The 14,438-nt window shown below is 33.7% G+C and overlaps 1 protein-coding gene across 1 annotated transcript in view; it reads right to left on the bottom strand.

Moving 5' to 3' along the window:
- Nucleotides 1-14,438, bottom strand: part of DGKB (diacylglycerol kinase beta) — a 392,397-nt gene that overhangs the window by 364,469 nt on the left and 13,490 nt on the right. Inside the window, exon 2 of the mRNA XM_080580909.1 lies at nt 9,971-10,041. The gene's annotated coding sequence lies outside the window, so the exon portion shown is untranslated. The remainder of the gene's footprint in view (nt 1-9,970; nt 10,042-14,438) is intronic.

The following is a 14,438-nucleotide window of genomic DNA, read 5'->3' on the forward strand; positions in this document are numbered from 1 at the left end:
TTTTTGGCAACTCTATTCCCATGTTCTTTCCCCCTAGATTTAGGTATCTATGGACCCCTATAGAAACATTAGAGCACAGAAATTATTAAAAACTAATAATTAACTCACACACACACACACAAATAGTGTGTTTTATTCCCATTCTTTAAAGTAAATCTTTGAAGTAAACTCCTAAAGTGATTTTATACTTGGTTCTCTGGTACACCTGTTATTCATTTCTTGGAACAGAAAGTCAAAGAAGTTTACAAGAGAAAGCTTACAGAAAAGGTGACATCAACAATGAAAAAAGGAAAAAAAAAAAGTAAAGAAGAGTTTTTTTCCCCTTAAGTTATTATTAATGAGGAGGTCACCAGTAGCCTTCAAAAAGAAACTTTTAGTGTTTTTAAGGCAATTAGAGAAATGAGAAATCAGTAGTGGTAAACAGTGGCTAGGTAGCACCTGCTCTGTTTTGTAGTCCTTAAATCTCAAATTCTTCTACAATTATTGGTCATATTTATGAAAACATATATTTTTTTATCCTTCTGAAGTTATGTTTTACTGACAGATCAGGGATGTATCTATTTAAATCACTTGAAAAACATTTTATAACAATGCAAAAAAAAAAGATTTTGCTATCAAAAATAACGTAGATCCTTAAAGAAGCACTATTTTCTTTGATGCACATTGTAATGCCCTCTGGGCCTACTGTTACCTTTTTTAGAAATATTTATATGTAATAAACATGTCAGTGTTATATTGCAGATATTTTAAATAACTCCTGTTTTATATATGTTGTTTATTTTTTAAGTTAACAAGCTTTTTATTTTTTTATCATTTCCTACCTCATATCATTAAAATGCTCACATTTTTTATGTTTTTATGTGATGTTCTACATGCAGTTGAAAGTACGTAATAAAAAACATTTTCCACTGACTTATCTGGAAATAGATTCACATACAGATTTCAGAGGTAAATTTAGCATTTTATCATCCAGTATTTCATTTTACAAAACATGGTATTTAGTAACTAGGTTCTGTTCTATTTGCACTGTCACAGCTACCAAGATGGTTTATTCTAGATCTACACAATGAGGTGAATAAAGTTTTTCATTTTAGAGAGCAGCAGGATCCTGTAAGTAAAGCATTCAGTGGCATGCTTAGATTCTTGTATATTCCAGTTTTGCTGGTGGCCCATTACTTGACTTTGACACCTAGAATCTATGCACATAAAACTAGCACTGTGATTTAAGACTGCGATTTTTAAAATCCTCTTACCACCATTTAGTCAGATTTTTTCCCCCAGTTAACTAAAATTCTACTTTTAAAAATTTTTTTAAATGTATATATATATATATATATATAATTATTTAACAGATCAATGTTCCACTCATACCTAGGCCTCCAGTGGGACATTTTCTTTCATTTCCCCTTTGGGGCACTCTAAATACAGTAATCATGTTTCACTCATTCCCAGTATAAACATAGAATCAAGGTCTATACAAACCACAGGGGAATTGATTATATTTACTCAGAAGTATAGGCAGAGGGTAAACAGGTCATGTTCCAAAAACTTTGCAGAGTCTCAGAATAGTTGAAGTTGGAAAGGACCACAGAAGGACATCTGGTCCAACCCTCCTGCCTCAAGCAGGTTCAGCTAGAACAGCTTGCCCAGTGTTGCTCGGCAGTTAACGTATGATATGGGTGACCCAGTTCAGACCTCTTGTTCTTGAGGAATACAAACCTGTAACTCTTACCTTACAGGAAGATAATTAAACATCTTCACTAACTGGATGGAGACTGACAGAAAAAAAATAATTGGACTAAAACCAGAAGAACGGTACTGTAGTTGTATTCCTTCAGAAGGGCCAAGAACTTGTTTATATTTTTTGTTTCTCCTATGATCCAGGATGCTTTTCCAGGTAGAAGGTCTATCAAGCCATACTTTGAATCGTCATTTTGATACAACCAAATTTCTGTTCTTTAAACTCAAACGAGAAGTGACAGAGACAAATCCCATCAAGAACAGACTCAGCATTAAAATTCTGGTGTAGGGGGAGGTGGAGGTTTGAACCTCTTCAGAAAGGCATTGAAACAAGTTCTAATTTTTATATTGTCACTTTCTCATTCCCATGACAAGTATTAAAAAGAAATGGTGATGCTTTTGCAAATGATGTGAATACTTGTTGGATGTGCTCTGAAAAATCTATTAGAGAAAGCTGTTGAAAGCACTACAGTATGAATCTGCTTTTGGATCTAGTTCAACTTTTGCCTGAACTACCATAGTGACACAAATATGAAAACTAAGGAAATTTTAGATACGTGGATATGTGCAATTCTAGTTTCTAAGCAGTTTTGAATAACAAGAGACACTGAATTTATCATCAGGCAGCAGGAAACACTAGATTGCCTAGACTGTCAAATCTATCTTTTGTACTATTTTTCAGAGCATGCCCTCTGAAAAACATATAACATTTTATATACAGCATATCCTAATATATGTTTTACTTATCTAGAGTGAAATTATCTGGACCCAGGAAGATCTCTGCTGCCAATTCTCACACAGTACTTAGCACAATGGAATTTCAAATCTGTGTTTGTTCTCTAATATAAACGGATTCCATAGGATTGTGTGCATCCATCAAATTTATATAACTCCCCACCTTAGAGCTGTGTTGCAAAGGAAATGCTTGCTTCTAAAATCAGGTAATCAAACAGTAAATACAATACTTAAATTTGCTACTTCCTGAATGTAAATCTTAATTACACTTTTTAGGCTAATTATTGTAAACTTGATTTTAAGCATGTATATTACCAACTGACGTAATATTTCTTCTGTTTTCTGTAATTACTTTAGCAGTTTTATTATATTTTAGCTTTAATATCTCTGCAATGCTGACAATTATCTTCTTCACTGTATAACAAACATTTCAACTTTTGGTAATCTTGGTGATTCCTTATTTTCATGACTAGCTTCTCTGTCTTGAATGGAATCACTGCTGTCTGTCTGCTAATATGAATAACATGCACAGCCCATCTCAGAACACAAAACACTTCTGATGCTGAAAATTTTTCTCATTTCTGCCAGAGATATATATTCAGGCTTATTATGTGGAAACTAACTCCCTGATATTAAAAATTTGCATATGTATGAACAGTCATCCATCTGCATTCAGTTATTCTTAGTGCAGTGTTTTAAAAGTTGAGTAGAAATTTCAGACCTTAACTAGCATTTTTACAGTTTATTGATCAGTTCTTGATCCTTCCGTAAGAGGCTTCGCCTGACACAAATACTGATGAAAATAGGCTTGATACAGGAAAAAGGGAGATATGGCTTACATCCTAATTGGCAATTCCAAATAGTGCTGCAGCCAGCAGAGCTCCTATGATGTAAGTAGCTCTGAAGGTCTTTTCCAGATCCTCACCTGAATCACCTTCAGAAAATGTAAAATCAGTTTGAAATTGCCAAAGTCCAACTTCCTTGCTTCTGTTTGTTTTTCTTTTTGTTTGGTTGGTTGGTCATTTGTTGTTGTTTTTTCCTGTTCTGTGGTCTTAAAGGTAGAACACAATTTGTTCTTAAAGACAAGCATAAACTTAGATCTTATTAAAATAGTACTGTATTTTCTAAACTGTTTTCAGTTTGCTTTTATCAGAATTTTATCAGAATTATTTTGCAGAATATTTCATGAAAAATTCATTAGTTGCACTAAGAGATATATACTAAGAGATATAACAGCATCTTGATTAATTAATCCCCATTTGATTTAGTAGAAATACTGAACTTAAATAATTGAAGTATTGTTAGAAAAAACAGTCATGCTCCCTTTCACCATTTTCCCTCATGACACTGCAGCAGATGTTGGTTTTTATTCGTATATTCCTCTCTGTTAGTTTCCCTTTTCAGAATTCACATATTTCAGACCTAATGTAATGAATTTTGTCTACAGAAAAGGCAACATTGGGCTTAATACACTTGGACACTCTACACTGTCCTTCCTGTTCTACCTACTAGGAGCCACTGGCAGAGACGGAAAGGATCAGACAGGTTCCTGATCAGGGAGGAGATCCTATGAGGAGTGCAGAATGAATGGGGGGGAAAGAAAAGCAAAAAAAAAGTAAAGAAAAAGGGGGGGGACAGGAAGGAAAATAAGAGGAAGAACAAGTGCAAAAAGACCATTTGTGGATGTGCAGTAATGGTTTACTGGTTGTACCTTGTTACATTGGTATGTGATGCAAGGTGAGCACAGAAAGGGTGATCTGGAGTCTAAGGAATTTAAATGCTGTATGTTATGGTGAGTTATCAGGAAACTGTTTCATATTGTATTGTAGTCTTAACATTCAAACACAACATAGAATGCAGCAGTGACACAAATAGCAACTATAGAAAGAACTGTACACAGGTACAGAGAAATAAATGAAGTAGGACATTTGGGAAGACCAAGAAATGAGCTCTGATTGTCTTGATATATTATCACTAAATATATATATACATATATATGAATATTTAACAGCCATTTTTTTCTCTGTCACTTCTGGAAGAGCACTACTTTTGTATAGCAGAAAGTAGTTCAGTGTTGTAGTAATTGCCAAGAAGAATTAATGAACTAACTGAAGCTGGAAGTCTTCAATAAAATAAAATAAAATAAAATACCAAGTCGAGAAATGTGTATAAAGCTCTTCAAAAGTCAACATATGATCTAATAACATTTACGACTGAGGAGGGGTTTGATTTAGTTTGTCTTTATCCAGGTTTAGGTTTCTTTAATAAAAATGAGGTTTGTGTGTTCCTACTCCCTATCTTTTTTTTCCAATAATGTTTGAATACAGTGGTCAATTTTAACTAAATTTGACATATGGTTAAAAGACACAGAAAAACAGAACTCTCATAGAGGATAAACTCTTACGCGTTTTATAAGAGCCAATGACCAGGTGAGAGCCACACAGTTTAGCACTTTGACTGGCAGAAGGGTTTCAGCATGAGTGTAGTTAACTATACTATTTGGTCTCTCAACTGACCCACATCGTCACTGTGGAAGGCAGGGCAAATTTGGGTAATTTCCATACAAAAACGAGGACTAAGATCCAGTGCAAAGTCTATTTGAGACTAGAAGTACTAGTGCCTGACATGAAGCAGTTGGAAAATAGAAGGCAGAGGATAAAAACATTGGAAAAGCTGATGCTGCATAAACCTTATATCCTTATAAGCACTCAGTAAGGTGTTGAAGAGTTGCAGTGCAGCCCTTCCATACACTCAGAGATCTCCACAGGTTTTTCAAAATGCTGTTAAGAAGTGTGGCAAAGCTGGCCATGGAATGACATATTTCCATTTTAAATAGAAATGTTGCAGCAAAACAATTTTAATATGCAAAGACAACCATTAATTGCTCAAAGCTACTTCTTAAATAACAGAGCTACTTTGACAGCCTGAGGGACCAATCTATTCCCACAATAGCCAAATTTGCAAATTTATCAAAGGAGAAAGTATGCAAGTGCAACGTCTCCCCTTCTTAAAGAAGAAATGGTTCAAAATAAAGAGTTCTGAGAAGCTATGAGCTATAAAATGAGTCAAAATCACTTTCCACCTGGCAAAGAGACAAACATTGAATCTGCATCCTAATTAAGCATATGAATAAGAAGTGATTGATATTAATTTCTAAGAAGAACAACTTTGAAAAATACTTTCTTACCAAAAAGCATAAAGAATAACTGTTAAGGCTATGGAAGTAGTAGTAGTAGTAAATTATGCTGCAGTTAGAAGCATTCAATTTTTTTTCCCCAGGTGAACTGACGTAATAGATTAAACATTCAAAAAAGTTTCATGATTCACAAAAGAACTACATCATTAGTACCGAATGTAAAATCACTTGCTAGGAAGCATCATTTTGTTTTGCTGATGCCATCATCCTATATTACTTTTTAATGGCACAATGAACTGTCAATTGAGATTAAGTTCTTTGAAAGGGTCTTTTCATTGAATTAAGCTTCTTAATAAAAGTAATTACTTTTCTAATTTCCCACTGGGCTATTACAATATAATCTTGTACCAACTGGAAAAAACTAGAAAGTCAATCAATTTTATTTGGAATGGGCCTCAATTGTTATTTGGAATGGGCCTATAATATCAGAACCAAAGCTATGGCCTTGGCAAAGTAGTATGTTAGCTGAATATGTTGTAGGGGAAAAAAAAAAAAAGAAAGGAAAGAAAGAATAGAACCAAATATTTGTTAATTATAATGTGGAAAGAAAATCATTTCATTATTTAATTATACTTAGGTTCCCCTTAAATTGATATATTTTTCAAAACAAATACAAAGAAGGAAAGGGAAGAGCAGCAGCATTTCCTCACAATAGTTTGATAGCTGAAGGCAAGCATATTTTAGTAACCCAGCTAAGAGAAATACAGATGAAAGCAAATTTAATGTTCTTACTGAAATGTTGAGTTTTTTATTCACATGAGAAAAAAAAAACACCTGAAATTTGGAGTTTCAGAAATAGATGATGTCTGGACACAGAGTTCCTTTAATTTATAGCAGATGATATAGCTCTACTTTCAATGTGCAAACCTGATGCCATGTATTTATAACTGAAAGATCAGTTTTTTATGTGGAACTAGCGAAGGTGGGCAGCACAGCAAACCAAGTTGGGCATAGATACTCCGTTCCTGTTGATCACATGATGCATTCAAAATGAAATGTAGGTGCATTACAAAAGAAATGAAAGCACTCAGGTAAACATACTTCTGTCTGTATGGTGCCTGGCTCACATACAGTACAAGTCACTATAGGTTTATGAAATTCTAGTGAGACTACTGAGAGACATCTGGGAAATAGTACTCAGATAACTGAAAAATGACCTTCTGAAAGTGTACAGCTTCATATAAGACTGAGAAGGTGGTCTCTAAGTTCTTCCTTGCTTTCTCTTTGTAAAAGCAGAAACACTAAAAATGACAAGATACCACACACTTAATTTCCACCTAGACGCATTGACTATCTTTCCATTGGATTATAGGAAAATTTCCTTCCAGAGAATCATTACAGTCAGCTGAACAAACTACTCAAAAATACAGTTAGAAGGTTTTTGTGTATGTACTTTTTTTTTTCCATTTTTTTTATAGGAGGCTGCCTTTAATGCTTATATTCTGACCTAATTCTTTTCTTAGAATTAGAAACCATACTTATTTCAGCATAACTTACAAGTAATCAGTAGATTTTTTTACATTAGACCTATCTTCACATAGAATTGAGGACAGAGAAAAAATGAGGTGCAGTTAAATAAAGAGCCCCCATCTTCCCTGGATGGTGTAGCTCAAAAGTATATAAAATGCTTTCTTTAGTTGCCCCAGTTTTTATTAGGTTTTAGCTGCGAGCACCATGCAATAATACTAAGCATAGTACATAGGTTTAACTAGAGACTTCTAATGCAAAATTTTGCAATGGAGTGACTGCCAGGCTACTCAGAATTCAAGCAATTCAATTGCCGTGGTGAAGTGAACATAAAATAACATGTATTTTATATTAGGTGATTACACCACAGGACGTTCCATAATCAGTTTCATTGCTGCCTCATTATCTTAATAGCTATACTGAAATAACTTGTGTCTTGCAAAATGAATCCTCAGTCTCAAATAAATAAATAAATAAATAAATAGAAATCTAGCTTTATCACTCATGAAGTAACAATAAAAAAAAAAGTAACTATGGAAAATAATATCAACCTTAATTAAAATGTAATTTCAAACGTTGATTTTAAATGTGCATGTCTATAGCAAACCTGCTATGCCAAATGATTCATACCCCAGAAGTGTTCCACACAGTATGAACAGAAGAATGCGAGTATCTGCAAGATACAGATATAAGGTTTTCTTACCTCAGTAACATTTACAGTCTAGTCTTAAGACACACTCCTTCCATTACTAGTAGTTAACCTCCTTCTACCTGTCAATCAGTATACCTTTCCCTGTTTCTAGTTTGTTTCTAAACAGTGTGATTTCTATTGAATGACTCATCTTGTATTTGTATGCACATCTTGTGTGGGTTTCACTGTGCTCTGTATACTTCCACAAGACCTCAAATGAGATTTTGTACTTTACGTACTTACAAAATATATGTACAAAGGCATCCAATTAAACTGCTGTAGTTTGTGAAGTTACCTTACTTAAAGGTACTAAGATAACTGCACGCTGTTCAAGAAGTACCCTCAGTTAAAAATGTTATGAATTAAATAACTATATTCCCTCAAAAGTCCAAGCCAATGTTCTCTATTTTTTAAAGCATACTGTTCATCCAAAAAAAAAAAAAGAGAAAAAGAAATTAAAAAACATAGCCAATTGCAGACCACGGTGAAGTGAAAGCTTATGAATACACAATAATATTGGAGTAATTCAGACAAATTTATAGCCATATAGAATTAATGCAAGAAGAGTTAATTCTTGAAAGAAGAAATCAGGGACAAAAGCGGAACTAAAATTATTAATAAATTTGATAAGACACCTGTCTCCAGACAGACATACTCTTCTTTAGAGATCATGTTAAAAGTGAACATGCATCATCAGCCCAATGGAGCAGAATTCAGTGGAAAAGATCTAAGTCTTTTTAATGTTGATTTATCTCAAACTATTGCATATTTACAGTAAACTCTGGATCTGGGTCTGAAATTGGAAAAAAAAATAGTCCCCATCCACTGCCACAATATAAGTGGCTGCTTTGGGATGGGACATATCTGTCAAGGCTGTAGAAACAAAACACTGGCTCTATGGGTTGTGTGATTTTTGAAGAAAAAAAAACAATGGGCATGCAAATTCCAGCATCTCAGTCTGCAAGCTGAATTTCGCTGTTGTCTGTCAATAAGCACTTATTTAAAAATATGCTTAAAATAGTGGAAAGTAAGAGAATTCTTTCTAAAAATAAAAGATAAAAAGCACAACAACAAATAATAAAAAACACCGAAGAACCCACATGAATATTTGGTTTGCATTTTCTTATTATATTCAGAGCATACTTAATTAAAATTGAGCATGCAGCCCTAACATTCGTGTAATTACTTCTTTTGCAAATCTGTAATAGTTCCTTTCAAATCAATGGAGTTGTTCTGTCTTAGTGGTATAACTAATACTGTGAAACTCTTACTTCAGAAACCTGTATCAGTTTCAAAATACAATAATATGTTTGCCTGTCCAACTTTCACTAACAATATGCTTTATGCAGACACCTGTAACTATCTTTGCTGAGAGATCTCAGTAGGACTCTGAAGCTTAGGTGACTTGGAGACTTGGTATTTCATATTCAAATTTTTCTTACAGGCAGGCAGAGTTTGGTCTGACTCCAAAGCACCTAGTGAGGCCAGCTACTTTTAGGACAGACAGTTCTTTTATTCTTTGATCCTTGTAGGATCATCTCTGACTGCCTCTCTGGTACTCTATGCTGAACCTGAAGAGCAGAAGGTATAGACGCAGTGTCATGGTCAGGTGTTGAGATGAATTTGAATTTTACGTGGCATGGTCTGAGCCATAAAACTCTCATGAGACCATGAGAAATACCCACTTTGGTGTCTCAGAGATGCCACAAAGAATTTTCCTGAAGATAAATATCTTGTGTAAGCCACATAACCCTGTCAGGAGCTAAGTACAATTGTATATATAGCAACAACTCAACAACTGCATGCATTTTCCTGGAGCACCATAGTTTGAAAAAAAAAAAAGGAAAGAAAGAAAGAAAAAAAAAATAGATTACCATAACATATAGACCAGATTGCTAGTAAGAAACTGTATGTTGCAGACAATTATCAATTCTGCTATTTTATCAAGTGTTTGCTTTACCAATGTGTTCCAATTTAACATGTCCACTCGAACAAGAGCACTTGGCAGTGAGAAAAAATTCTTCCAGGGGCTATTGTTTATTCCAAACATGCTTATCACCCATGGCTCTGCATATCTTCCTTTCATTTATAGCTGTGGAACATCAGGTTACATCAGGAGCAGAACAGAACATTTGAATTACCTGACAGATTTGAGCCAGACAGGGCATGGTTTCAAAGACTGTCCTTGCTTCTGGATTCAGTTTCATTTAATCTGCAAGTTAAAATATTTGAACTTTAGACTGCTATAGTACATGCATTTACATATGAAGTATAAGGCTAAAAAAAGTTACAGCAATTGTGTCCTTGTTAAAGAAATCAGCTTCTCCTGTCAATAATGTAGTTCTGTTTCAAGGTGTTTTCATCACTGAATCATCACTTGCATTTTTATCAGCAAGTCATTTTGTCTTGTTTTTTTATTAATAGTCTGCATTTTGGGGGTGGGGAGGAGTGAGGAGAAAACTGATCAAAAAATAAATAAATTACAATTAGTCTTGCACTGTACTAACCAAGACTGGTGGAGTTAATGCTCTAGAATGTTTATAAACTGGACAACTGTGAAGTTACAGTACACTAAACTAAGTATATGGGAAAACAATATGTGGCAGAAAAGCCAAAGATGATGGTTTCTCTAATCCTAATTTTCCTTATCCTGCATGTACCCTGATATTCCTGCGAAACACAGTCTTTGTGCATAAGACATTAAAAAAAAAAAAAAAGTAGAAATGTTATTCTTTTTCACTTAGTGTTAAACCTAACCCATCTAGAATAGCAATCCAAACCCATAATGTACATCCACTGAATGGCACACAATTTATGCCATTCTACCACTAACGCTTTGCAGTTTACACAGCTGAAAATGGCTTTGTCTGCATCTTGGATAACAAGCTACCTCAGATCAGCAGTTTACCATTCACACTTTAATCAAAACAATACACTGAGCATTCACATGGGGCATTAGATAAGCCTTTTGCTAGAAGCTGACTCAATCTCCCCATTCATTCAAAGGTTTCTGGAAAATTCTTTTTAACTAAATGCGCACATTTTTGCTACTCAGTATGATATAGTTCATTCCATGAAGGTGAACTTGCTACAAGAGTGCAAACTTGTTTACATTATTAACTGAAAAAAAACGTGAAAAAGCACAGAAAGAACACAGTGAAGTTATATTTCTGTAATGCTAAATATATCTTACTGATGTTATTAAAACATATCCCCTAATGAGTTACATATAATTTATTCATTTTCACTTAATAGCTTTCTGGTCATCAGCAGATTTCAAATGTACCCAGCTGAACTAAAGATTAGGTATATAAATTGAAGGTTCTTCTTTAAGAAGAAAAGTATTCTTATGGTGATTTACTTCTATAATAATGGTCTATAACTTCAACATTTTATTTATTACCAATAAGTACTTAACAGATTTATTTACTCAATTACAATGTTTAACAAACTCAGTGGAGTGGGAAATTATTGAACTTCCATACACAAAATTAAAAAAAAAATCAACCTAGATGCTATTCGTATAAACATTGACATATAATAGTACAATCTAGAGCAGCTATAGGATTACATTATTGATCTGTACATAAGAAATATATCTTGGAAATAAGAAGGAAACGGACAAACATAAAAATATTATATTTTAACTAAATGTATTATGTGAAATTCAGATTTTTTTTTTATTAGCAGATTATTTTATGTTTTTCATAGCAAAAAAGAGCAAATTACACATAGAATGATAGCATGCCAGGGTATAACTGTGGCCCTACAGGTAAACATTTGACAATGGATACTGAAATAGCCTATGATAAATAACAGTTTTGCAGGGAAAAAAAGCAAACAAACATACTGTATTTAATGAAAAGAGACAAAACTGTTGTTTTACGTAGTTTAATACAGTGGTGTGGGTTTTTTTTTTCCCTTGTCTTCTAGTTCAGTATTTTGAACAAAGAAGAATATTTGCTTCATGGACATAAGGGACTGCAATGTGCCTGGACATGAGCTATAGTAAATATAAATTATATACGACTTTGTTGTTGTTGTTAGTTGCAGGCATTTTTGAAAATATGTTATTGATAAATGGGATTAGTTAAAACTGAAACAGTATCATTTATAACAGCATTTAGCCCCATCTGTAAATTGACAGGATGAATCAGTGGAAAGATAATATCTCAAACATGCACATGAAATGTTTTCTTCCAGGACACTTTTAATAGCAAAGTTGCATTAATATATTTTAGACCAAGAAAAGAAAATCAAAAGTTGGATTCCAGAAGGGATGGACTGAGCCTCAAGACAATAATTATTTTAGGACACCATGCCAAAGAACATCTGAGGTGTACAAAGTACTACTTCAGCACGTAGATTACAAATGAAAACAGTACTCAAATGAGCTATGCTATTAGTGTACAAATTCAGCCTCTTCACTGACTTAAGCATGTATTCAACACTGTCACAGATGCATCTACTGTGATTTAGCACCGTGTTGAAATTCCATATGGTGAAGTAGGTGGCAGGATAAATTTCTTCAGCAGAAACATGCATGATGAGAAAAGGATTTATTTTTAAATTAAGCTTTGCATAATAGCTTTAAGCTTTCTGCTGTATTGTTCAGAATAGATTTTCTTACATCTGTTTTCACACAGGCATATAGGATATTTTCTTCCTTTAAAAGAAATGAAAGGAACATACTTAATAAATTGGTGACAGTTTGAAAATAGAAAATAATTTCTCAACACTTACTGTAACTGGATTCTGACACAAACAGTTAAGTTGGAATACTATCTTTGTCACTTAAGCAAAACAATCTCCTATGGAACTTTGGTTTCAAAAAGATTTGTAGGATTTGATTTATAGAGAATAAATGAGCTTTACAATAAGGAAAGAGCACTGTCTGTCCAAGCTTTACCCTCCAGCCTTTCATTTATTCCTTACCACTCTCACCCTTCCCCTCTCATACTGCATGTTTACATTCTTCACCTAGGAATCCACCCCACTTTTTTTCAACTGGAAGAACAGCCCTGTCAAACTTAACCAGAGTCTGATTGAATGTCTATATATACATAACACAATCAACTCACGACTGAAAAAAACCATATATACATAACTGACAACCACCTCATTGCTGGTTTAAGTGTATTCAAAAAGCCAATTAATAATATTTCATGTGCATAAAGCAGCAGGGGCTACATTCAGCTCCTCAGTCTTTTCAATCTTGATTCGTAGTTCCTGTAGAAATCTCTCCTAGGTGAGATTTAAAGACAGACCTAGATATTGAAAGCCTTCTGGGACTACAGCTTTCCTTCAAAAGGAAAACAAAACTGGCAGTAAAAAAATAAGAAATGAACACTTAGAATGTAGACTCATTTGTAAATAGGCTTTTTGATGATGCTATTTGATTTCCATTTGGACAAGAAACACCAAAAGGAGGATAAACACCAGAATGCTGGCAAATAATACCAGTACGGAGTTTCATACATATTGTGCTCCAGAAGCTTCATTTTTTATGGCTCCAAAATAATATAACTGTGACAGCTGCTATTCAGAAAACAAAAAATCACAATATCTTTGACAAAAATAACATACATATTAATATTTTTTGCAATAGATTTGCGATCATTTTTAATTTCCAACGATTTTTGAGGCAATCAGAGGAAAGAGTTCCAGAAATATCAGACGATGGCCTTTGTATGACACTTTTCCAGACTGTGAACATCAGAGTCAATGGCTGGTGGAAAAAAATGGACATTGTTTTCCTCAAGCATAGAGACTGAACAATTTTTTACACTAGTCTCCGCTTGCAAATAGCTGGGATGCACTGGCCAATTCATTAATTCATTCAAAATAATAATAGTAATAAAAAGAAGAAAATTGATTAAATCTAGATTAACATTCACGTCAAGATTCAAAAAGCCTGTTCTTAAATCTTGCCTTCACTAGTCACAAATAATTTCAGAGAGGTGCTGATGGATTTTTTTTATTTTTTTTTTGCATTACTATAATTAAAAACTATTCTGGAAAAAGACTACATAAATGAGAATCAGAAACTAATTATAATAGACTTGTTAAGTGAGATTTCATTAACATGCTAACTGTAACCAAATTTTGATGGGAGGCTTACCACTAAAGATTTGATTTCCCTTGCTTTTCTTGCTGATGTTACCATAACCGTGAACAATTTTAAAATATACATGGTAAATATATCACCAGAGAAATTTTCAAACTGTCCGTTAAGATCAATATTTAGATCCTGGAGAAAGACAAGAAAAATAGCAAAATCCAGATCCTTATAGGTTCCTCGAATATTTTTACTACCATGAGGGAAGGGTAAAACCTACATGTTTGTATTCACCGTATGGTAGCCTTCTTGACTTTGTTCTACGCAGTGTTCTACTGAAGAAAACAGTATATGTTATAATCATTTTTGAGATGAGAATATTTTTAAAATTTGGTTCCATGGAAATCAATAGCAAAATACTATCTTTAGTGAAGACAATTTAATCCCCAGGAATACATTTTTTGGAACTTTAAATTATTTTTCAAAAAATAGTTGTTTTATGTATGCACTTCCTATCAAAGTGTATATACTGCTCAACTGAATTTTAGTAG

The sequence above is a fragment of the Anser brachyrhynchus genome, assembly GCF_964034855.1.
Source record: "Anser brachyrhynchus genome assembly, chromosome: 2".
Taxonomy (NCBI): domain Eukaryota; kingdom Metazoa; phylum Chordata; class Aves; order Anseriformes; family Anatidae; genus Anser; species Anser brachyrhynchus.